Source organism: Budorcas taxicolor, chromosome 2 (assembly GCF_023091745.1).
Source record: "Budorcas taxicolor isolate Tak-1 chromosome 2, Takin1.1, whole genome shotgun sequence".
NCBI lineage: Eukaryota > Metazoa > Chordata > Mammalia > Artiodactyla > Bovidae > Budorcas > Budorcas taxicolor.
Window position 1 is genome coordinate 44,381,026 of NC_068911.1, and position 26,226 is coordinate 44,407,251.

The 26,226-nt window shown below is 40.1% G+C and overlaps 1 pseudogene; it reads right to left on the minus strand.

The window, feature by feature from the left end:
- Positions 1-11,396: 11,396 nt before the first annotated feature.
- Positions 11,397-26,226, minus strand: part of LOC128060352 (olfactory receptor 5D13-like) — a 55,035-nt pseudogene continuing 40,205 nt past the window's right edge.

A 26,226-nucleotide genomic window follows, 5' to 3' on the forward strand; every position in this document is an offset into this window, starting at 1 on the left:
GACTTGGGAGTGAGAGTGTTTCCTGGTGTTTGGAAACCTCTCTTCTTAAGATTCCCTTCCTGGGACGGAGCTCCCTCACTACCTCCTTTGTCTCCTTTTTCATCTTTTATATTTTTTCCTACCTGTTTTTGAAGACAATGATCTGCTTTCCTGGGTGCCTGATGTCCTCTACCAGCATTCAGTAGTTTTGTGGAATTTATTCAGCGTTGAAATGTTCTTTTGATGAATTTGTGAGGGAGAAAGTGGTCTCCCCATCCTATTCCTCTGCCATCTTAGGACCGCACCCTTTTCTGAGTATTCTTGCTACCTCTTCTGCTTCTGTTAGGTCCATGCGATTTCTGCCCTTTATCGAGCCCATCTTTGCATGAAATATTCCCTTGCTATCTCTAATTTTCTTGAAGAGATCTCTAGTCTTTCCCATTCTGTTGTTTTCTTCTATTTCTTTGCAATGATCGCTGAAGAAGGCTTTCTTATCTCTTCTTGCTATTCTTTGGAACTCTGCATTCACATGCTTATATCTTTCCTTTTCTCCTTTGCTTTTCATCTCTCTTCTTTTCACAGCTATTTGTAAGGCCTACCAAGACAGCCATTTTGCTTTTTTACATTTCTTTTCCATGGGGATGGTCTTGATCCCTGTCTCCTGTACAATGTCACGAACCTCATTCCATAGTTCATCAGGCACTCTATCTATCAGATCTAGACCCTTAAATCTATTTCTCACTTCCACTGTATAATCATAAGGGATTTGATTTAGGTCATACCTGAATGGTCTAGCGGTTTTCCCTACTTTCTTCAATTTAAGTCTGAATTTGGCAATAAGGAGTTCATGATGTGAGCCACAGTCAGCTCCTGGTCTTGTTTTTGTTGACTGTATAGAGCTTCTCCATCTTTGGCTGCAAAGAATATAATCAATCTGATTTCAGTGTTGACCATCTGGTGATGTCCATGTGTAGAGTCTTCTCTTGTGTTGTTGGAAGAGAGTGTTTGCTATGACCAGTGCATCTTCTTGGCAAAACTATTAGTCTTTGCCCTGCTTCATTCTGCATTCCAAGGCCAAATTTGCCTGTTACTCCAGGTGTTTCTTGACTTCCTACCTTTGCATTCCATTTCCCTATAATTAAAAGGACAACTTTTTTGGGTGTTAGTTCTAAAAGATCTTGTAGGTCTTCATAGAACCATTCAACTTCAGCTTCTTCAGTGTTACTGGTTGGGGGATAGACTTGGATTACTGTGATATTGAATGGTTTGACTTGTAAACAAACAGAGATCATTCCATAGTTTTTAAGACTGCATCCAAGTACTGCATTTTGGGCTCTTTTGTTGACCATGATGGCTACTCCATTTCTTCTGAGCGAATCCTGCCCACAGTAGTAGATATAACCGATATAACTGTCATCTGAGTTAAATTCACCCATTCCAGTCCATTTTAGTTTGCTGATTTCTAGAATGTTGACGTTCACTCTTGCCATCTCTTGTTTGACCACTTCCAATTTGCCTTGATTCATTGGACCTGACATTCCAGGTTCCTATGCAATATTGCTCTTTACAGCATCAGACCTTGCTTCTATCACCAGACACATCCACAGCTGGGTACTGTTTTTGCTTTGGCTCCATCCCTTCATTCTTTCTGGAGTTTTTTCTCCACTGATTTCAAGTAGCATATTGGGTGCCTATTGACCTGGGGAGTTCCTCTTTCAGTATCCTCTCATTTTGCCTTTTCATACTGTTTATGGGGTTCACAACTCAAGAATACTGAAGTGGTTTGCCATTCCCTTCTCCAGTGGATCACATTCTGTCAGACCTCTCTACCATGACCCTCCCGTCCTGTGTTGTCCTGCGGGCATGGCTTAGTTTCATTGAGTTAGACAAGGCTGTGATCCTAGTGTGATTAGATTGACTAGTTTTCTGTGAGTATGGTTTCACTGTGTCTGCCCTCAGAAAGCATTAAACAGAGTTACATTTCTCACGGAGCAAAAGTGCAGTGAGTTACAACAAAAAAGAATCAATTAGCTCAAAGGTGTGATATGGTTAATTCCAAGGCTATTGCTTGTTTTTCTTAAATTCCAACTACATTAACTATTGCACTCCCAGGTGTGCAGTGGATAAGAGATATGGAACTTAGCAGCAAGCATTGGCTCAACAATGAAATCCTACACCAGCACTACTCTAATAGCTTTTAACTCTTTCAAAGGCTCTATATTTTTAGAATGTTTTAGGCTTCCCATGCCTCTCACAGTTAGGAGGCTGTGAATAATCACATACGTAGTTGCAAAGTCTGGATAAACATGTCAGGCAAGCTAGAATGCCAATAGAAGGGGTTTGAATTGAAATATTCCTTTCATGTCCAGGAGACTTATTAACTAGAGCCCTAAGTTGATTTTTTCAGAGATAGGTGGTCAGGGATAGCCCACTGTTAATGTCAGAAGAGTTGGTGAAGGGCACAAAATAGTAAGACAGACAGATTCTGATTTTGTGGTAGATGCTTGAGCAGGTCCAGGCATCCCTCGAGTCCTGATCCGCCTTGCTCACCAAGTCTCTTCAAATGACCTTGTCATGGGTGGAATCTCCCTTGCTGGCTCCCGACACTATGAAGTTTCAACAGGGGAGTCAGGCCTCATCTCGTGTGGAGACATACAAGTCAGCTTTCCTCTCAAGCTGTAAAAATAGGGTCAGGCTTCCTGTCAAGTTCACATTGGGAACTGTGACTTTCTCTCGAGGTGCCACAGGGCTGTCACACCAGCCATCATGTTTGGAGTCAATATTTGGAGTGATAGTCGAGTCAGTTCAGGGGAATTAGGTGTACCTGGAGTGGACTGGGACATCGGTGTCTTTGAATTGTGTCAAAACCCCTGGAGTTTCTCAGGAGTTTCAAGTTGAAACCGCCTCCTCGCGAGGTGCAACGGGAACGCTGGGATTCCTTTCCCAATGAAGCAGGGATGTGCACCTTATCTCGAGATGGGGAGGTAAAAATGGGGCTTTCATGAGTTGTGGTTGGACACTCGGTGTTTCTCTCGAATGGAGACGGATATGTCGGGGAACTTCTTGAGTTGCATCAAGGTTCTCAAGGACCCTTTCGAGGCTCAAGAGAGAAGTTGGGATTTCCCTCGAGACGCTGCAGCAGTAAAGGGCCTCATCTCGCATTGAGGTGAGAATCTCATGGTTTTTCTCGAGTTGCGGCAGGAAACTTGGTGTTCCTCTCAAGTTATGATGGGGACCTCAGGGACCCGCTCGTGTTGCCTCAGGAAAGTCACGTCTCCATGCGAGTTTCAAAGGGCTTCTCGGGATTCCTGTCCAGTTGGTGCCAGGTCGCAGTCCTCATCTGGAGTTGAGGCTGGAACCTCAGGTTTCCTCTCCAGTGCTGATATGGATCTTCGAGTTCCTATGTGCCAGAGTCCAGCCCCCGCAGGACCCAAGTGTACCCTCCGGAGAGATGGCATTGGTGAAGAGATTTAGAGAAATAAAGAAAGAATATTGCAGATAAAAAAATAGAGGATATAAAGAGGCTGATTTTCCTTGGTTTTGACCAAAAGTCAATAAAGCCCCAAGACAAGGGACTTGTCTGTTCATGTAGGCCGCATGCACCCTCCCTGTCTCCCAAGGGAGTGAAGATGAAGAGTGCCTTCCCGTTCAGGTCTTAGAAGCCCAGGCAGGAAAGTGAATGCAGAGAGCCTCTGTGCTCCAAGGGATCAACCTGAAAAAGAGAGTAAGAGAGAGAAAGAAAGAAAGAAAGACAGACAGACAGACAGACACGGGGTGATGAAGCTTCAGTGAGTGAGGCCCAGAACTTTATTTTCAAAGGGGACATTCATACCTTGACTTGTATATAGAGGGAAATGAAAGATGCCAAGTCATACAGAGTCAGCCCAAACATTACATCTGTTTTGTCTTTATCAAAACCAAGATTTTTTTTCTGCATACCTTTTCCATAAACAATGCATGTATATTATCTTCTGGCCTTGGAGGCCTGTGAACTTTTTATGACCCTCTTTTGATAAAGGCTGCTCAACCAGAAAACTTATTTTCCCTTGAAATGTTTTTTCTTTATATTTTTTATCTATGTCAGCCTCAGAAAGTATTAAACAGAGTTACATTTCTCACAGAGCAAAGGTGCAGTGAGTTATAACAAAAAAGAAACAATTAGCTCAAAGGTCTGATATGGTTAATTCCAAGGCTATTGCTTGTTTTTCTTAAATTCCAACTACATTAACTATTGCACTCCCAGGTGTGCAGTGACTAAGAGATATAGAACTTAGCAGCAAGCATTGGCTCAACAATGAAATCCTACACCAGCACTACACTAATAGTTTTTAACTCTTCAAAAGTCTCTATATTTTTAGAATGTTTTAGGCTTCCAGTGCCTCTCACAGATGGGAGGTAGTGAATAATCACATACGTAGTTGCAAAGTCTGGATAAACCTGTCAGGCAAGCTAGAATGCCTACAGAGGGAATTTGAATTGAAATATTCCTTTCATGTCCAGGAGACTTATTAGCTAGAGCCCTAAGTTGATTTTTTCCAGAGAAAAGTGGTCGGGGATAGCCCCCTGTTAATGTCAGAAGAGTTGGTGAAAGGCACAAAATAGTAAGACAGACAGATTCTGATTTTGTGGTAGATGCTCAAGCAGGTCCAGGGATCCCTCGAGTCCTGATCCACCGTGCTCGCCAAGTCTCTTCAAATGACCTTGTCATGGGTGGGATCTCCCTTGCTGACTCCTGGCGCTATGGAGTTTCAACAGGGGAGTCAGGCCTCTTCTCATGTGGAGACATGGAAGTCTGCTTTCCTCTTGAGCTGTAAAAGTAATGTCAGGCTTCCTGTCATGTTGACATAGGGAACTGTGACTTTATCCCGAGGTGCTGTCACACCCCCATCGTGTTTTGAGTCGATACTCGGGATGACAGTCAAGTCAGTGCAGGGGAATCAGGTCTATCTGGAGTGGATTGGGACTTCAGGGTCTTTTTGAATTGTGGCACGACCCCTGGAGTTCCTTTCGAGATTCAAGTTGAGACTGCCTCCACTTGAGGTGTGACGGGAAAGCCGGGATTCCTTTCCCAATGAAGCAGGGAAATGGACCCTCATCTCAAGATGAAGAGGGGAAAATGGAGCTCTTCTTGAGTTGTTGCAGGACCCTCGGTGTTCCTCTCGAGTACACACGGGTATGTCGGGGAACTTCTTGAGTTGTATCAAGGGTGTCAAGGACCCTTTCAATGGTCAAGAAGGAATGTGGAATTTCTCTCGAGATGCTGCTGTTGGAAAGGGCCTCATCTCACGTTGAGGGGAGAATCTCCTGGTTTTTCTCAAGTTGCGGCAGGAAGCTTGGTGTTCCTCTCGAGTTACTGTGGGGACCTCAGTGACCCTCTCGTGTTCCCTCAGGAAAGTCAAGTCTCCATGCAAGTTGCGAGGGGCCTCTCGGGATTCGTCATCATTCAGTGCAGGGTCCTAGGTCCTCATCTGGAGTTGAAGCTGGAACATCAGGTTTCCTCTCTAGTGCTTACATGGATCTCGGGGTTCCTCTGGAGTTTCAACAGGGGAGTCAGGCCTCGTCACTTGTGGTGACATGGAAGTCCGCTTTCCTCTTGAGCTATAAAAGTAGTTTCAAGATTCCTGTCGAGTTGACATAGGGATCTGTGGCTTTCTCTCGAGGTGCCACAGGGCTGTCACACCTCCCATCCTGTTTTGAGTCGATACTCGCTGTGACTGTCAAGTCAGTGCAGGGGAATCAGGTTTATCTGGAGTGGATTGGGACATCCTGTCTTTTGGAATTGTGGCACGACCCCTGGAGTTCCTCTCGAGTTTCAAGTTGAGACCACCTCCTCTTGAGGTGCGACGGGAATGCTGGGATTCCTTTCCCAACGAAGCAGGGAAAGGGACCCTCATCTCGAGATGAGGAGGTGAAAACGGGGCTCTTCTTGAGTTGTGGTGGGACTCTCGGTGTTCCTCTCGAGTGCAGATGGGTATGTCAGGTGCCCGGAGCCAACACAGGCGATCCCACCCATTACAAGGTCATGTGGAAAAGCCTGACAGGGCAAAGTGGTTCAGGTCTCAAGTGGTCCTCTGCCTGAGCATCTACCTCACAACCAAAATCTGTCTGTTTACCATCTGCTATACTACACTCTTCTTACATTAACAGAGTCTATCCCTGACCACCGTTCTCTGGAAAATTAACTTAGAGCCTCCAGTTAATAGTCTCCTACATACAAAAGGAGTGTTTCATCTCAGACCTCTCTGCTGGCTGTCTAGCTTGTGTGACAAGTTTATCCACACTCTTGCTACTACAGACATGATTGTTTATGACTTCTCAACCATAAACAGCACAGAGAGTTTGGAGTATTTTTAAAGTCTTAGTTAGCATAGGGTTTTTCTAGAGATAAAAACCATGTTGGTGAAGGGTTTCATTGCTGAGTTAATGATTGCTGCCTGCCCTCCATACCCTTAGGCACCCGGGAGTATGTTAATCAATGTAATTGGAATATAAAAAAGGAAATATAGTAGTTTTGATGTAAGCAGTACTAGACTTTTGAGTTAATGAAATTTCTCTTTGTTATAAATTACTGTACTCCTCTTTCTTTGTATAAATCATTTTATCCTTGCTATGTAAGAATGTAACTTTATCACTTTCTTAAGACTGAGCAGATTTCAGAAAAAGAAAAAAAAACATCTTAAGGGAAAACAAGTTTTCTGATTGACTAACCTTTATCAATAGAAAGAAAGATGGGCCATAAAATGTTAATTGGTCTCCAGACCAGAAGATATTGTTAACAAACTTAAGACCCTTGTAAGAACAAAGATATGCAAAGAACACTCTGTCTTTAGATATGGGTCAGAGCAACTGACCCTGCGTGACTCTGCTTCTTATATTTATCTCTATGTACAACTTAAAGTATAAAAGCTTCCCTGAAAAATAAAGAGACCAACCAGTTCCTTGAAAGACTGGTTTCCCCTGTGTCGTTCTTGCTTTCTCTCCTTTTCAGGCTGATTTCTTGGAGTGCAGGGGCTCGCAGTGTTCAGTTTCTTGCCTGGGCTTCCAAGACCTGAATGGGAAGGCGCTCTGCATCTTCACTCCATCAGGAAACTGGGAGGGTGCCTGCAGCCTATGCGAATGGTACAAGTTCCTTGTCTGGAACTTTATTGGCTTTCTGCGTAAACCAAGGAATATCAGCCTCTTTCTCTCCTATATTTTCCTAACTGCTATATTCCTTCTTTATCTCTTTCGATATCTATAAATAAATCATTCATATAGGTCACCGACACCGTCCCCTTGAGGATACCCTGGATCCAACCAGGGCTGGACCCCGGTAAGTGGTGCCTGGAACAGGCTATCCGAAGGTAGGTCTCCCCCAGTGTGCAGTTTTTGGACAGCTAGGCCCCCACTCAGGGTGCTGCGGACCCCCCTGCATAAGGTAGGTAGGGAAAGAAGGGTGGAAAGCTTTGGGTTAGAAACCCGGTTGATAGGTTGAAGGAAACCTGAAGTGTTGATTCTTGCAATACAAGACAAGAAATCTGTACTGAAATCTTAAATCTTTCTCTGTAAAATTTCTGACATGGGTACCAGTAAATCTGAAGAACGACAGCTTTTTATAGGAGTAATCTTGTGGTTGTTAAACAAGAGAGTAATTAAAGTTAAGAAAACCAATATTCAATCCCTTTTTACATTTGTATAAGAACAATGTCCTTGGTTTTCAGAAGAGGGCACTGTTAATTTAGATACTTGGGTGAAGCTAGGATAACAGCTAAAAACTTATTATACTTTGCATGGGCCTGTAGATGCTTTTGCTCTGTGGAATATGATTAGAAGTGTTCTGGACCCCCATCATGAGGCTGTTAGATAGCCTATGGGAGAGGCTATAGCGGTGGATGGTGGTGGGTCTCCACTTTCTACGCAGATATTTTCTGTCATTGACGAAGAAAAGGAGGAAGACTGTGATCTACCTCCCAAGGAAGGAGAGGGCTTACAGGAAGTTGTGGCCGGGGGCCCTGGTGATCCCCCTCCCCCTCTACACAAACCTTTAAAAATTTATCCACCACTTTCTGATTTAAAGCGACCACCACCACCTATGCTTGCACCTTCCAGAGCCCAGGAATTCCCCACTTTGCCTCCAAAGCCTCCCAGAACACTGCCTAATGCTGAAAAAGATAAAGAGATTTTTTTTTTAACAAAGGGGATTTTAAAACAGATGCATACACTCCTTGGGGAAAAAAAAATAAGAGAAAAAGAGAAAAAAATCATAATAAAAAGGATTCTACAAATAAAAAAATGTTTATCTTATGGCCAAATGGGGCATTTTTGCCGGCAATGTCCTGCTAAACAGAGACAACAAGCTGTGCCAATCAACCCCAGGTAGCTCAGGACTAGACCTCAGTTCCATCACCACAACAATATTAACCCCTGATGTGCCAGTTACTCTGATTCCAAAGGGAGCGGCTGGCCCCCTGCATTAGGACATTCTTGACTTGTGCTAGGGCGTAGCTTGCTTTCTTTTCAAGGAATTTCGGTGGTGCCTGGTGTAGTAGATTCTGATTATACTGGGGAAATTAAAGTTTTTATCTCGCCACCTGCTAAAACTGCACAAATTAATAAAGGTCAAAGAATAGCACAGCTCTTGCTTTTACCTTATTATCAGATAAGAAAAACCTTGACTTCTCAAGCTAGGGGCCCCAGAAGATTTGGATCTAGTGATCTAGCTTTTGGGGTGCAGGAAATTACCGCTTCTAGTCCTTTAGCCCCCACAGTAGTTAAGAGTTCAAAAATATTAGATTGACATTTTGAGGATACCTGTGGAACTTCCCAACCCTATGTAGTTCCTTCGCTCCCCTTTAGCTTATGAGGGAGGGCCATGCTGTCTCAAATGGGAGTGCTACTTTTTAGCCCTGATGACAAAGTGACCTCCCAAATGCTTCATATGGGCTATGACCCATTAAAAGGATTAGGTAAACAACAGACAGGAATAACTGAGCCAATCTGTCCAACTCCTCGACAGCTATGTACTGGACTGAGGCATCCAAATTTATAATGGAGGCCATTGTTTTCGCTGCCGACCCCATTACATGGAAATCTCAATATCCAGTGTGGGTAGAACAATGGCCTCTGCCTAAAGAAAACTTACTGGCAGCTAAAATGTTAATCTTTGAACAACTACAATTGGGACATATTGAGCCCTCCAATAGTCCCTGGAACACTCCTATTTTTGTCATTAAGAAAACAATCTGGCAAGTGGCGACTTTTACAAGATTTGAGAGCAATTAATACCACCATGGAAGACATGGGGGCCTTACAGCCTGGGCTCCCTTCCCCAGTAGCCATTCCAGAGGGATGTAATATAATTGTAATTGATTTATAAGACCGTTTTTTTTTTCACCATTCCCTTAAGTGCTGAGGATAAAAAGCGATTTCCCTTTAGTCTTCCATCAAAAAATCTTAAACAGCCTTATTTGAGGTTTCAATGGAAAGTGTTGCCTCAGGGAATGAAAAATAGCCCTACCTTATATCAAAAATTTGTTAATGCCACTCTAGAAGATATTAGGGCTAGATATAAACAAGTATATATGATCCATTACATAGATGATATTTTAATAGCTCATCCGGATAGAGCTCATTTGCAAACTGTCCTCCAAGATTTAACTCAAGCATTGTCAGCCTCTATAAGAAGCAAAAGTTTTCAAACCTTGCTTTTGAGTTTAGACACTATTTTTTTTCCTTTGATCTGTAAAAAGTTAATAGATGAGACCCAAACAGGGACTTAATTTAAACATGAGAATGGTCCAAGGAGGATGATTTTCAGACAAGTCTGTAAACTGAAGATTAGTTGGTCTGATTAGCTCAGCCTTGAAGCTCGAGTGACCTGCCTCATATCAGCAGAGCTACCCCAATAAATTTACTATTTCAAAGAAAGCTGTTGTTGCAACCTACTGGAGTTCATAAATTGTCAGGGAACATTTAACAGGAGGATTCCTACATGCTGTCTCTCATAAATCCTCCATTCCTTATCAGTTCCTGGCAACAGGAATGAGTGGAATGGCATGTGACTCCCAGGACTGAGGTCATAGGATGAGACACATGCATGAATCTCCTTCAGGAAACATTGTCCTTACGACAAAACTGCTTAGTCTCGATCCTCTTTCTTAAGATATGGATTGTTTCCTGACCCTATGACCATTGTTAATCCCTTGTTCCCTTGACAACGGTTGCTGTATGGTTGTTTGGTTTTCTGATCTTTATCATTGTTGAAAGAAATTCCTTGTACAACAGCCTATATATACTCACAGAAAAATCATTAAAGCACCCTTGCTCCACCAGAGGCTTGGGTCCCCGTGTCTTTCTTTCTTTCTCTCTCTCTCTCTCCCCTCCTCTCCCTCTCTCTCTCTCCCTCCCTCCAGTTAATTCTCTGGAGAGTGGAAACCCACCGAGCTCACTCTGCTGCTTGGGCTTTAAAGACCTCCTCTCGAGGGCGCCCTGTGCCTTTGTGAGCAGTGCAAGCCCTGTTCTAGGGGTTTTATTGGTTCTCTGTATAAACCAGGGAATATTAGCTTCTTTCTCTCTTTCATTTTCTTATCGTCGACTCCAGACCATCAGGTTCCGGTCCATTAAAGGACCGCGACAATAAATGTTTCTTTTTCATCAGTGAATACCTAATGCTTTATTGAAACCTGTATATTAAATCATAATCAATTTCTCTGTTGTTATTTAAACTTTAAACCATGGGAGAAATGATTTAAAGATGCCATAACTTATAATGAATCAAAAATAACCTCAGTAAAATTTCCAGTAAAATAAATAGATAAATAAATTTTAAAATGTACAACCACAATGACGTAAGTGGAAAAACTTAAGTGATAGATATATATATCTCCAACATTTGTATCATTTTCTTGTACTAGCATATAGAAAATATTTTACATCTGTTTATATTGTCAATTATAGTTTATGCCATATTCTGAACTATTTAAGGTAGACATATTTCTTATTTGTCTTTATTTGCCTAGGAATCTCCCAAAGCCAAAGTGGTTTTTTATGGAATTAATAAAGTCTTTCTTAAGATACTTACAGTTTTATGCTGAGCAGCTCTTAACTTACTACTTTTATATTAAAAAGTAAACTTCCTTATTGTAGGCTATAACTCTTTAGATCATTTCAAAAGTCCTACAGTTCACATGATTTAGATCAAACTGAAGTTTAACCAGGACAATTACAAGGTCAGATATTATACACAGAAGAAAATTACAATTCTGTATCAAAAATTTAGTTTAAGTAATCTTTTATTTCTATTTTAATTTCTAATTTTAAAGTTACTTTAATAAAATAAAAGAGTGAACAGAAATTGGCCTATCAATTGCAAGGTTAAACTAGGTTCATGGTTCAATCTGCTATTGAGATACTCTTACTCTCAAAAAATCTTTCTAGCTTTACATTTTATCATAGAACAATTTAATATTCATTACTTTCTTCACTGACTCTTTCACATCTTTATTCCTGAGGCTGTAGATCAGTGGGTTCAGCATGGGGATGATCACTCTGTAAAAGACAGAGGCCACCTTGACCATGAGCCATGAACTTCTGGAGTTAGGAACACAGTAGAGGAAAAGGGTGATCCCATCAAAGACGGTAATGGCGGTCAGGTGAGAGGCACAGGTGGATAAGACTTTGTCGCACCAACCAGTTAAGGCATCCTTAAGAGAGTGATAAAAATGCAAACATAGGAGGTGAGAATAATCATCAGGCTGCTTATTTCATTGAACGTGGCAGAGACTAAAGTGATCTCCTGGCTGATGTAGAGGTCAGAGCAGGAAACAGCCACTATGGCAGCATGCTCACAGACAAAGTTATTTATGAACTTAGTCCCACAAAAGGATAACGTTGACAAAAAGTATGTGTATATTAAGGAACAGGCTATACTCCAAGAGTATGATGCAGACACCAACAAGGAACAAAGCTTCTGGGACATGACAATTGCATAGAGAAGAGGGTTTCAAATGGCTACAAATCAGTCATATGCCATTACTGCCAAGAGGAATGTCTCTGTCACCACAAATATGCAGACAAAGAAGAACTGCATGAGGCATCCTATGAAGGAGATTATTCTGTCTTCTAAAATCAAGGTTTCTAGTAGCTTGGGTGTAACTACTGCCGACTAACAGAAATCAAAAAAAGATAAGTGGCTGAGAAAGAAGCACATGGGCGTGTGGACCCTGGAACTGGACTTGATGATCAGGATCATGCCCAGGTTCCCCAGCACAGTGACTGTGTAGATGGTCAGGAAGACTAGGAACAGGAGCAGATGGAGCTGAGGAGAGTCTGAGAAGCCCGAGACAATGAAAGTGACCTCAGCACTCTGGTTTGCTTGGTTCCTGTGGACAAAATACGAATGTTGATCTACAGGGGTAAGAACCAAAACTTGAAATAGTAAGAGATCAGAAAATGTGTTGAGAAGCTCAGTGGGTCTCCGTTAAGAGTGTTGCTGAAAATGCCAGACTCCCACTTTATTTCAATAGCTAGTGTCACTTAAATAGTAATTCCACCGTGAATGATAATTTTGTGTTGACATAATTATCGAAAACAAAGAACTAAAACAGACTAAGCCCTGCTTGCTCTATTTCAAATAATAAAATCCAGTATTTATTTATTTAGTTTTGACTGTGCTGGGTCCTGGCTGCTGCACACGGGGTCCCCCCACTGCTAGCTGTGGTTCTGGGTCTCTCATTGAGATGACGACCCCTACCCCTTGCTGCAGAGCACTGGCTCTAAAGCAAGCAGAATTCAGTAAGGGCGGCTTGCTGGCTCTCGAGAGCAGGTGCAGTAGTTGTGGAGACAGGCCCCGCTGCCCTATTGCATGGACTCTTCCTGGACCAGGGACTGAACCCATGGGTGTCCCTTACTGGTAGGCAGCCTCCCAATCACTGGACCATTAGAGAAGTCCATCAAATAATAAAATTCAGTATTATCCATTGAATTCTGGAACACTCTCTTTGCATGAATTTGAGCTTAATGAAAACAGTTCAATTGGAGGAAAAACATGAGATTCTACAATTTCTTTCCTGACACTTCTTTAGCTCTGAGACAAATTACTTTAAACTATTAAATTTTTAAATGATAGCATCCCTGAAAAATAGTTAAAAGTTTTCTTTGGTATTCTGACTTTGTACTTCTAGTAACCTAAAATCTTCAACCCTTTCGGGAATTGTGGTGTGAAAGCAAACTTTTTCACTTACGTTGAATTAATTTTGAAAATGTTTAAATGCTATTATTCATATCCTATTTTATTATTCACCGGGAGGTTCAGTCAATTCAGTCACTCAGTCGTGTGTGACTCTTTGTGACCCCATGAATCACAGCACTTCAGGCCTTCCTGTCCATCACCAACTCCCAGAGTCTACCCAAACTCATGTGCATTGAGTCGGTGATGCCATCCCACCATCTCATCCTCTGTCGTCCCCTTCTCCTCCTGCCTCCAATCCCTCCCAGCATCAGAGTCTTTTCCAATGAGTCAACTCTTTGTATGAGGTGGCCAAAGTATTGGAGTTTCAGTTTTAGCATCAGTCCTTCCAATGAACACCCAGGACGGGTCTCCTTCAGAATGGACTGGTTGGATCTCCTTGCAGTCCAAGGGACTATCAAGAGTCTGCTCCAACACCACAGCTCAAAAGCATCAATTCTTTGGCGCTCAGCTTTCTTCACAGTCCAACTCTCCCATCCATACATGACTACTGAAAAAACCATAGCCTTGACTAGACGGACCAACTTGTTGGCAAAGTAAAGTCCCTGCTTTTGAATATACTATCTAGGTTGGTCATGACTTTCCTTCCAAGGAGTAAGCGTCTTTTAATTTCATGGCTGCAATCACCATCTGCAGTGATTTGGGAGCCCCCAAAAATAAAGTCTGACACTGTTTCCACTATTTCCCCATCTATTTCCCATGAAGTGACGGGACCAGATGCCATGATCTTCGTTTTCTGAATGTTGAGCTTTAAGCCAACTTTTTCACTCTCTTCTTTCAGCAACAAAATAAGTGCTATACCTGCTATGATAATAGCTGAAACTATCTTGGACAAAAAGCTTTTCTTTTTCCAGCAGAGCACATTGTGGAATTTGGTTGACAAAAATAAGAATTATGAAGCTACTGGACAGAGTATATAAATTTCAAGATGCAATAAACCATGTATTATTGCATTTTAAGTTTTTAGCTTTTTCAAAGAAAATTGTCTGGAAAAAACCTATTTCAAATGGAACATCAGAACATTTCTTGATTATTACTGTCACAAGACATATCCTCAATAATAAGATGAGAATATTAGTATAAACTTTGAATCACCAGAATGGAACTAGATATTTCAATAATGAATCCAAAGATTATAAGACAAGGTGTGATGCATAGTAGATATTTAGCTTTCTTATTTATTTGAATTATGAGTAACAGCTATGATTTCAAAAAACTTATATGTTGTGAAAATCAGGCACAAACAGGGACAGCTGTCAATTGGTGCACACATTTGGGAAGATAGTGTAGACATCCTTTCCCCTAGAGCCCACATAATAGAAACACTACAGAATTTCATTTAAACACTTAGTCTACAATGCATAATTATATTTCTTATGTCCTATAGGTTTTCTTACCATGTTACAGCTTTCTCTGGTCCCCACATTCTGACCTTGTGGGAAAGATATCTTCCAAACACCATTCCCATACTAGATCCTCTGTAACAATAGTGTAAGGTCTCTGTACTCCTTCGCTTAATATATTCTGTGCAAGATCATGAGAATAATTTTCCATGATTACTTTAACCTGACATTCAGTGACTTTAAGATTCCAAACAAATCATATTAGTGAATGCATGACATTTCTATTATTCAGTTTGATTTTTTTCAAAACTGCTTGGATCTATAAAGATGATTATATCACTTAACGCATTCTTGCTTAGTGAAAGTTAACAGTCTATCAAACTGTTGCATAGCACATGCCATTTCCTTATATTAATACTTTGTCTCCCCACTTTATTCTCTCACTTCTAGTGTTTTATTTTACCACCTACTATTATAGACAGTGCTCCTTGTTTTGTCCCCTCTGTATACATACAAACATCCATGTTTATAACTCATAAGTATGATATGCTCTATTATTTGATTTATAAATATGATTGTTACTGTCACTTTATTTCTTGACGATTACAGGAAAAAGTGAAAAAAGTGCCCACTTTTTTTTTATTATTCTTCATTTGCCAAAATGTTTATTTTATTTCTGACTATATATTGGAAACCCAATGAGAAAACCAGGATGAATATTATTTGAAGAAAGAAAGTATCAGAATACACTACCACAAACACTTAAAATCAAACTAAATGGATTTGTGGGTACTTTGTTCTAAACATATATGTGTCTCCTGCAAAGATTGTTGTAACTCTGTATTTTCTTTTTAAAATAAAACTAGAGTATGAATCAACTCCCCTAAATACAGAAGCCCTTGAATGAATCATTTACTGAAGAACTCCTTGCTAAGAAGTAAACACCTGGAATGCTGCTGCTTAGTATTTAATAGAAATAGATCTGAAAAGGGTAGCGCAACCCACCAGTATATTTATTAGCTATTTCATATATTACTATTTTCATATATATATATATATTACATATATCACTACTATTTTACATATATTACTATTGATAAAACTCCCAGATACCAAAGGTAAGATCAAAATAAATCCTGACACCAAACTGCATCACAAATATATACCATCAAGGCCTTAGGGATGTGGAGACAGAGAATATAACTGAAGTGTTGCCTTACTGACTCAAGTAATTAGATGTTAACACTGTCTCATGTGGTATCTTGATTGTATATTATTTCCCTAAAGCCTTAGGGCATTTGAATTATTGGCTTGTTTAATCTTAAAACATAAACAAAATCGTATCTGTTTCTTGATTTTATATGGGTGCAAAATATAAAAATATTCAAGAGAAAAGTAATCTATTTGACAGTATTGTAGAAATAGCTTTGATTAAACCTTGTTTAATTTATTTTTCTATTTTCTTATGACAGTATACACTTCATGTTGTCTTATGCTTTTAAAAATAGAGTTGCTAAACAGTAGGCCATATCATTTATTTTGTACATTACACTGTTTATATTGTAAATTTCATATTATATTTATACTTTATTTTATCAAGAGATAACAACTTTCATTGGCTTTTCAAATGTAAATACAGTGTTCTTAGACATTTATATTTACTATCAAATCTTGAAAACCAACTCAATGGACATGAATTTGAGCAAACTCTGGAAGATAGTGGAGGACAGTGAAGCCCGGTGTGCTACATTCCATGGGGTAGCAAAGAGTTGGACAGGACTTAGCGACTGAACAACAACAGCATACCAAATCCACAAAATTTTTGTGTGTTAAATCCCTCTTAGATATGATATATTATCTTATTTTATATATCAATGAACTAATTTGCTATTTGAACTGGTTGCCCATGTTTATTTATGATATATTATTCTGTACATTTCTTATCTGGTGATACTGTCATCATACAATAAGTTATAAAACATCCTCTTCTTATTTTACAGAGAGGCAAAGTTTATGCAAGATTGACAACGATATCTTCTTAATGTGGAATCTTCCTTGAGGATAATACTATAATATTTATGAAGACTTTTCTGGAGTTTAGATAATAACAGTAGGAAATAAACACCAAATGTAATTAGAAAATTAATTTTTTTCCACAGAGATTGAGAATTTATTTTTTTGATGATATCCTGAATCAAAACATACAGTGTTCTTTGAGGAATGTCTAGCTGACACTGAAATCATGTTTAAAAAAACATTATTCTGTAAGGCTTTTTATTTATTTTTCTCTTTTCTTTTATTATTATTATTATTATTACTTTACAATACTGTATTGGTTTTGCCATACATTGACATGAATCCGCCACGGGTGTACATGAGTTCCCAATCCTGAACCCCCCTCCCACCACCCTCCCCATATCATCTTTCTGGGTCATCCCAGTGGACCAGCCCCAAGGATTCTGTATCCTGTATCGAACCTACACTGGCGATTCGTTTCTTACAAGATAGTATACATGTTTCAATGCCATTCTCCCAAATCTTCCCACCCACTCCCTCTCCCACAGAATCCAAAGTCTGTTCTATACATCTGTGTCTCTTTTGCTGTCTTGCATACAGGGTTATAGTTACCATCTTTCTAAATTCCATATATGTGTGTTAGTATACTGTATTGGTGTTTTTCTTTCTGGCTTACTTCACTCTGTATAATCAGCTCCAGTTTCGTCCACCTCATTAGAACAGATTCAAATGTATTCTTTTTTATTATTTTTTACTTTACAATACTGTATTGGTTTTGCCATACATTGACATGAATCTGCCACCGGTGTACATGAGTTCCCAGCCCTGAACCCTCCTCCCACCACCCTCCCCATATCATCTTTCTGGGTCATCCCAGTGCCCCAGCCCCAAGCATCCTGTATCCTGTATCAACCCTAGACTAGTGATTCGTTTCTTACCCGATAGTATACATGTCTCAATGCCATTCTCCCAAATCATCCCACCCTCTCCCTCTCCCTCAGAGTCCAAAAGTCTGTTCTTTACATCTGTGTCTCTTTTGCTGTCTCACATAAAGGGTTATCATTACCATCTTTCTAAATTCCATATATATGTGTTAGTATACTGCATTGGTGTTTTTCTTTCTGGCTTACTTCATTCTGTATAATCAGTTCCAGTTTCATCCACCTCATTAGAACTGATTCAAATGTATTCTTTTTAATGGCTGAGTAATACTCCATTGTGTATATGTACCACAGCTTTCTTATCCATTCATCTGCTGATGGACATCTAGGTTACTTCCATGTCCTGGGTATATAAACAGTGCTGTGATGAACATTGGGGTACACGTGTCTCTTTCAATTCTGATTTCCTCGGTGTGTGTGCCCATCAATGGGATTGCTGGGTCATAAGGCAGTTCTAAGCATTTCCCCTAAAGTCAGGAACAAGATAAGGATGCCCACTTTCACCGCTACTATTCAACATAGTTCTGGAAGTTTTGGCCATAGCAATCAGGGCAGAAAAATAAATAAAAGGAATCCAAGTTGGAAAAGAAGAAGTAAAACTCTCACTGTTTGCAGATGACATGATCCTCTACATAGAAAACCCTAAAGACTCCACCAGAAGAGCTAATCAATGACTATAGTAAAGTTGCAGGATATAAAATCAACACACAGAAATCCCTTGCATTTCTATATGCTAATAATGAGAAAGTAGAAAAAGAAATTAAGGAAACAATTCCATTCACCATTGCAATAAAAAGAATAAAATACTTAGGAATATATCTACCTAAAGAAACTAAAGACCTATATATAGAAAACTATAAAACACTGATGAAAGAAATCAAAGAGGACACTAATAAATGGAGAAATATACCATGTTCATGGATCAGAAGAATCAATACAGTGAAAATGAGTATACTACCCAAAGCAATCTACAGATTCAATGCAATCCCTATCAAGCTACCAGCAGTATAGTTCACAGAACTAGAATAAATAATTTCAAGATTTGTATGGAAATACAAAAAACCTCGAATAGCCAAAGCAATCTTGAGAAAGAAGAATGGAACTGGAGGAATCAACTTGCCAGATCAGGGTCTACTACAGAGCCACAGTCATCAAGACAGTATGGTACTGGCACAAAGACAGAAATATAGATCAACGGAACAAAATAGAAAGCCCAGAGTTAAATCCACACACCTATGGACACCTTATCTTTGACAAAGGAGACAAGAATATACAATGGATTAAAAACAATCTCTTTAACAAGTGGTGCTGAAAATTACTCTTAGTTGTTTCTTCTTTCAGGCTCTTCTTTCAAACTCAGGGTTATTTTTATTTACTTTCTGTTGAGTATTATCTTTGTTCTTAGAATGAAGCTATTTTTCATCTACAAAACTGTCCTTGAACTTGAATGAACTATGTATCTAGGCAGCAATATGCAGGAAAAATAGCATTGAAAAAGTGTTCCACAATCTGTTCCCCTATGAGCCCATCTAAGTTTTTCTTTATCTCTTTCAGGGATATATTTTTTAAGATGATGAATAGTAGTGAAAACCAGTAATGCAATAAAAATGTAACCTACTATCTGTGGAGTATATGTATCATATAACAGTTTCCCAGCATCAACAAATTTGCTGAAATTTTATTAATATATATGGTATGAAAATTAGTATTACCTAATGAGGTTTACAGGCTTTTGTAGAGGCTCAGGCAGTAAAGATTCTGTCTGAAATGCAGGAGAACATATTCCCCTGGAGAAGGGAATGGCTACCCACTCCAGTATTCTTGCTTGAAAAATTTCATGGACAGAGGAGCTTGTGGGCTATATCCATGGGGTTGCAAAGAGTCAGAAAAAATTGAACAACTACCATGATGAGGTTTATATTGAACTTATAACATTTTCTCCATTAGAAGGCTATTCTGTACATTCTTTGTTTATCTTATGAATAATTTCATTAAAAATATTGCCCCAACTCTTTAGAAACAACCAAAAAAAGCTGTACTTATGCAAACCACCAAGAAGAATTTAAAGTTAAAAGAGTATAATTCATTTATGGAAATAAAGAATTCATCATTAGGACTTTGTAGAACAGACTATAAAATCATTTATATTAATGGATTTCAATCTTAAAATCTTTACATTCATAGTAAAAATTTACTGTCAAAATTTATGGAGAATTTTTGGGTTAAATTTGTGTAAATAAATGTCCATTCAAAGTATTTTCCAAAGTAACAAACATTCTATTCTACAAGATTCTGCAGCCATCCAGACTTTTTTTTCTTTATAATTTATTCTGGTTTCTCTTAAAAGACAGAAACCCAGTTACAGTTTCAAAATTATACTTTACCTGAATTCTATCATCTATTTTTTTAAGATTAGAATCTTAAATATAAGGTTGTGTAACATATGTCAAGCATAATTCATTCTGTAAACTTCAGGTAAGTTTGCTAGCTTTGCAAAATTAAATCAGGTTAACCAAGATGCTCTAGCTGATATTAGCAGGGCTTCCATTCAGTCCACCAATAATGTAACTTACCAATGAAGTTCTGTTATTTTGTCATTATATACCAAAAGCATATTATACTCAATTTATGATTGACATGAAAGACTGCTTTAGATTTTGATGGAACTATTTCTGAAGTGTGACGTTCCTAATTTTATTTTTGATGTTTTATGTACAAAAAGCTAATAAATTTTATATTAACAAGTACAGTTTGACCACATCACATTCAGGACTTTGTGGGGAGAGAGATATGACATCTTTGAACTTACAATGTACTGATGTTTCTTGTGTGGGATTAAATAAATATGTCCTTTATATTTAGTGTCTTAGTGTTGAACAATTCTCAGTTTACTATATTTCTGTTGATGCAACTCTCTCATACATTTCCTATAAATTTAGCTATAAATTAGCTCTAACTTTTAGCTATACATTTTCAGGCTTCTGCTGCTGCTACGTTGCTTCAGTCATGTCTGACTCAGTGCGACCCCATAGATGGCAGCCCACCAGGCTCCCCCGTCCCTGGGATTCTCCAGGCAAGAACACTGGAGTGGGTTGCCATTTCCTTCGCCAATGCATGAAACTGAAAAGTGAAAGTGAAGTCGCTCAGTCATGTCCATCTCTTCAGGACCCCATGGACTGCAGCCTACCAGGCTCCTGCATCCATGGGATTTTCCAGACGTTTTCAGGACAACTCTATAAATTCATTGTTCGATGACTGTGCCTTGGCAGCAAATGGTAATGTGCACTTACTCAGAAAACTTTATATGACAAACCATCTAGAGACTTAATTTAAATGGTCCAGATTTTAATTATTTATTGTTTGTTATTTTATAGGTAACTACTGCGGGCAGGAATCCCTCAGGAGAAATGGAGTAGCCATCATGGTCAACAAAAGAGTCCAAAATGCAGTACTTGGATGCAATCTCAACAACGACAGAATGATCTCTCTTCGTCTCCAAGGCAAACCATTCAGTATCGCAATTATCCAAGCCTATGTCCCAACCAGTAACGTTGAAGAAGCTGAAGTTGAACGGTTCTATGAAGACCTACAAGATCTTTTAGAACACCCGAAAAAGTTGTCCTTTTAATTATAGGGGACAGGAATGCAAAAGCAGGAAGTCAAGAAACACCTGGAGTAACAGGCAAATTTGGCCTTGGAATGCGGAATGAAGCAGGGCAAAGACTAACAGAGTTTTGCCAAGAAGATGCACTGGTCATAGCAAACACCCTCTTCCAACAACACAAGAGAAGACTCTACACATGGACATCACCAGATGGTCAACACCGAAATCAGGTTGATTATGTTCTTTGCAGCCAAAGATGGAGAAGCTCTATACAGTCAACAAAAACAAGACAGGAGCCAACTGTATCAGATCATGAATTCCTAATTACCAAACTCAGATTTAAATTGAAGAAAGTAGGGAAAACCGCTAGACCATTCAGTTATGACCTAAATCAAATCTCTTAAGATTATACAGTGGAAGTGAGAAATAGATTTAAGGGCCTAGATCTGATAGATAGAGTGCCTGATGAACTATGGAATGAGGTTCGTGACATTGTACAAGACACAGGGATCAAGACCATCCCCATGGAAAAGAAATGCAAAAAAGCAAAATGGCTGTCTGGGGAAAACTTAAAATAGCTGTGAAAAGAAGAAAGGTGAAAAGCAAAGGAGAAAACAAAAGATATAAGCATGTGAATGCAGAGTTCCAGAGAAGAGCAAGAAGAGATAAAGCCTTCTTTAGCAATCAATGCAAAGAAATAGAGGAAAACAACAGAATGGGAAAGACTAGAGATCTCTTCAAGAAAATTAGAGATAGCAAGGGAACATTTCATGCAAAGATGGGCTCGATAAAGGACAGAAATGGTATGGACCTAACAGATGCAGAAGATATTAAGAAGAGGTGACAAGAATACACAGAAGAACTGTACAAAAAAGATTTTCACGACCCAGATAATCATGATGATGTGATCACTAATCTAGAGCCAGACATCCTGGAATGTGAAGTAAAGTGGGCCTTGGAAAGCATCGCTATGAACAAAGCTAGTGGAGGTAATGGAATTCCAGTTGAGCTGTTTCAAATCCTGAAAGATGATGGTGAGAAAGTGCTGCACTCACTATGCCAGCAAATTTGGAAAACTCAGCAGTGGCCACAAGACTGGAAAAAGTCAGTTTTCATTCCAATTCCACAGAAAGGCAATGCAAAAGAATGCTCAAACTACGGCAAAATTGCACTCATCTCACATGCTAGTAAAGTAATGCTCAAAATTCTCCAAGCCAGATTTCAGCAGTACGTGAACCGTGAACTTCCTGATGTTCAAGCTGGTCTTAGAAAAGGCAGAGGAACCAGAGATCAAATTGCCAACATCCGCTGGATCATGGAAAAAGCAAGAGAGTTCCAGAAAAACATCTCCTTCTGCTTTATTGACTATGCCAAAGCCTTTGACTGTGTGGATCACAATAAACTGTGGAAAATTCTGAAAGAGATGGGAATACCAGACCACCTCACCTGCCTCTTCAGAAACCTATATGCAGGTCAGGAAGCAACCGTTAGAACTGAACATGGAACAACAGACTGGTTCCAAATAGGAAAAGGAGTATGTCAAGGCTGTATATTGTTACCCTGCTTATTTAACTTCTATGCAGAGTACATCATGATAAATGCTGGACTGGAGGAAGCACAAACTGGAATCAAGATTGCTGGGAGAAATATCAATAACCTCACATATGCAGATGGCATCACTCTTAGGGCACAAAGTGAGGAGGAACTAAAAACGCCTTGATGAGTGTGAAAGAGGAAAAGGAAAAAGTTGGCTTAAAGCTCAATAGTCGGAAAACGAAGATCATGGCATCTGGTCCATCACTTTATGGCAAATAGATGGGGAAACAGTGGAAACAGTGTCAGACTTTACTTTCTTGGGCTCCAAAATCACTGCAGATTGTGATTAATTTCATGGGCCATGAAATTAAAAGACGCTTACTCCTTGGAAGGAAAGTTATGACCAACCTAGATAGCATATTGAAAAGCAGAAACATTACTTTGCCAACAAAGGTCCGTCTAGTCAAGGCTATGGTTTTTCCAGTAGTCATGTATGGACGTGAGTGTTGGACTGTGAAGAAAGTGGTGTGCCGAAGAATTGATGCTTTTGAACTGTGGTGTTGGAGAAGACTCTTGAGAGTCCCTTGGACTGCAAGGGGATCCAACCAGTCCATTCTGAAGGAGATCAACCCTGGGTGTTCTTTGGAAGGAATGATGCTAAAGCTGAAATTCCAGTACTTTGGCCACCTCATGCGAAGGGTTGACTCATTGGAAAAGACTCTGATGCTGTGAGGAATTGGGGGAAGAAGGAGAAGGGGATGACAGAGGATGAGATGGCTTGATGGCATCACCGACTCTATGGATGTGAGTCTGAGTGAACTCCAGGTGTTGGTGATGGACAGGGAGTCCTAGTGTGCTGCAATTCATGAGATGGCAAAGGGTCGGACACGACTGAGTGATTGAACTGAATTGAACTGAATAGACTGGTTCCAAGTAGGAAAAGGAGTACATCAAGGCTGCATATTGTCACCCTGCTTATTAAACTTATATGCAGAGTACATCATGAGAAACGCTGGGCTGGAAGAAGCACCACTGGAATCAAAATTGCCAGGAGAAATATCAATAACCTCAGATATGCAAATGACACCACCTTTATGGAAGAAAGTGAAGGCTAACTAAAAACCTCTAGATGAAAGTGAAAGAAGAGAGTGAAAAAGTTGGCCTAAAGCTCAACATTCAGAAAACGAAGATCATGGCATCTGGTCCCATCACTTCATGGGAAATAGAAGGGGAAACAATGGAAACAGTGTCAGAACTTTTTTGGGGGAGCTTCAAAATCACTGCAGATGGTAATTGCAGCCATGAAATTTAAAGACGCTTACTCCTTGGAAGGAAAGTTATGACCAACCTAGATAACATATTCAAAAGCAGAGACATTACTTTGCCAACACAGGTCCATCTAGCCAAGGCTATGGTTTTTCCAGTGGTCATGTATTGATGGGAGAGTTGGACTGTGCAGAAAGCTGAGCACTGAAGAATTAATGCTTTTGAACCGTGGTGTTGGAGAAGACTCTTGAGAGTCCCTTGGACTGCAGGGAGGTCCAACCAGTCCATCTTAAAGATCAGTCCTGGGTGTTCATTGGAAAGACTGATTTTGAAGCTGAAACTACAATACTTGGGCCACATCATGTGAAGAGTTGACTCATTGGAAAGGACCCTGATGCTGGGAGGGATTGAGGGTAGGAGGAGAAGGGGACGACAGAGGATGAGATGGCTGGATGGCATCACTGACTTGATGGACATGAGTTTGATTATACTCTGGGAGTTGGTGATGGACAGGGAGGCCTAGCATGCTGGGATTCATGGTGACACAAAGAGACGTACACGACTGAGTGAACTGAACTGAACTGAACATCTCTGCAAAACAGTTAATATAATATTTTCTTGGTTGTCCTATTTCCTTTCAATTCATTTCTTACTCCTTCAGTTCAGTTGCTCAGTCGTGTCCGACTCTTTGCGACCCCATGGATCACAGCACACCAGGCCTCCCTGTCCATCACCAACTCTCAGAGTTCACTCAGACTCATGTCCATCGAGTCAGTGATGCCATCCAGCCATCTCATCCTCTGTCGTCCCCTTCTCCTCCTGCCCCTAATCCCTCCCAGCATCAGAGTCTTTTCCAATGAGTCAACTCTTCGCATGAGGTGGCCAAAGTACTGGAATTTCAGCTTTAGCATCATTCCTTCCAAAGAACACCCAGGGTTGATCTCCTTCAGAATGGAATGGTTGGATCCCCTTGCACTCCAAGGGACTCTAAAGAGTCTTCTCCAACACCACAGTTCAAAAGCATTAATTCTTCAGTGCTCAGCCTTCTTCACAGTCCAACTCTCACATCCATACATGACCACAGGAAAAATCATAGCCTTGACTAGACGGACCTTAGTCGGCAAAGTATGTCTCTGCTCTTGAAAATGCTATCTAGGTTGATTATAACTTTTCTTCCAAGGAGTAAGCGTATTTTAATTTCATGGCTGCAGTCACCATCTGCAGTGAATTTGGAGCCCCCCAAAATAAAATCTGACACCGTTTCCACTGTTTCCCCATCTATTTGCCATAAAGTGATGGACCAGATGCCATGATCTTCATTTTCTAACTATTGAGCTTTAAGCCAACATTTTCACTCTCCTCTTTCACCTTCATCAAGAGGCTTTTTAGTTCCTCTTCTCTTTCTGCCATAAGGGTGGTGTCATCTGCATATCTGAGGTTATTTATATTTCTTCCAGCAATCTTGATTCCAGCTTGTGTTTCTTCCAGTCCAGTGTTTCTCATGATGTACTCTGCATAGAAGTTAAATAAGCAGGGTGACAATATACAGCCTTGACATACTCCTTTTCCTATTTGGAACCAGTCTGTTGTTTCATGTCTAGTTCTAACTGTTGCTTCCTGACCTGCATACAGATTTCTCAAGAGGCAGGTCAGGTGGTCTGGTATTCCCATCTCTTTCAGAATTTTCCACAGTTTATTGTGATCCACACAGTTAAAGGCTTTGGCATAGTCAATAAAGCAGAAATAGTTGTTTTTTTGGAACTCTCTTGCTTTTTCCATGATCTGATGGATTTGGCAATGGACTGCAGCAAGCCAGGCCTCCTTGTCCATCACCAACTCCCATAGTTTACTCAAACTCATGAGCATTGGTTTGATGACGTCATCCAACCATCTTTCCTCTGTCATCCCATTCTCTTCCCACCTTCAATCCTTCCCAGGATCATGGTCTTTTCCAAGAATCAGTTCCTCACTTCAGATGGCCAAAGTACTGGAGTTTCAGCTTCAGCATCAGTCCTCCCAATGAATATTCAGGACTGATATTCTTTATGATGGACTGGTTGGATCTCCTAGCTACCCAAGAAACTCTCAAGAGTCTTGTCAAACACCACTGTTTAAAAGCATCAATTCCTCGGTGCTCAGCTTTCTTTATAGTCCAACTCTCACATCCATACATGACTGCTAGAGAAAGCATAGCTTTGACTAGACAGACCTTTGTTGGCAAAGTAATGTCTCTGCTTTTTAATATGCTGTCTAGATTGGTCATAACTTTTCTTCCAAGGAGTAAGCGTCTTTTAATTTCATAGATGCAGTCACCAT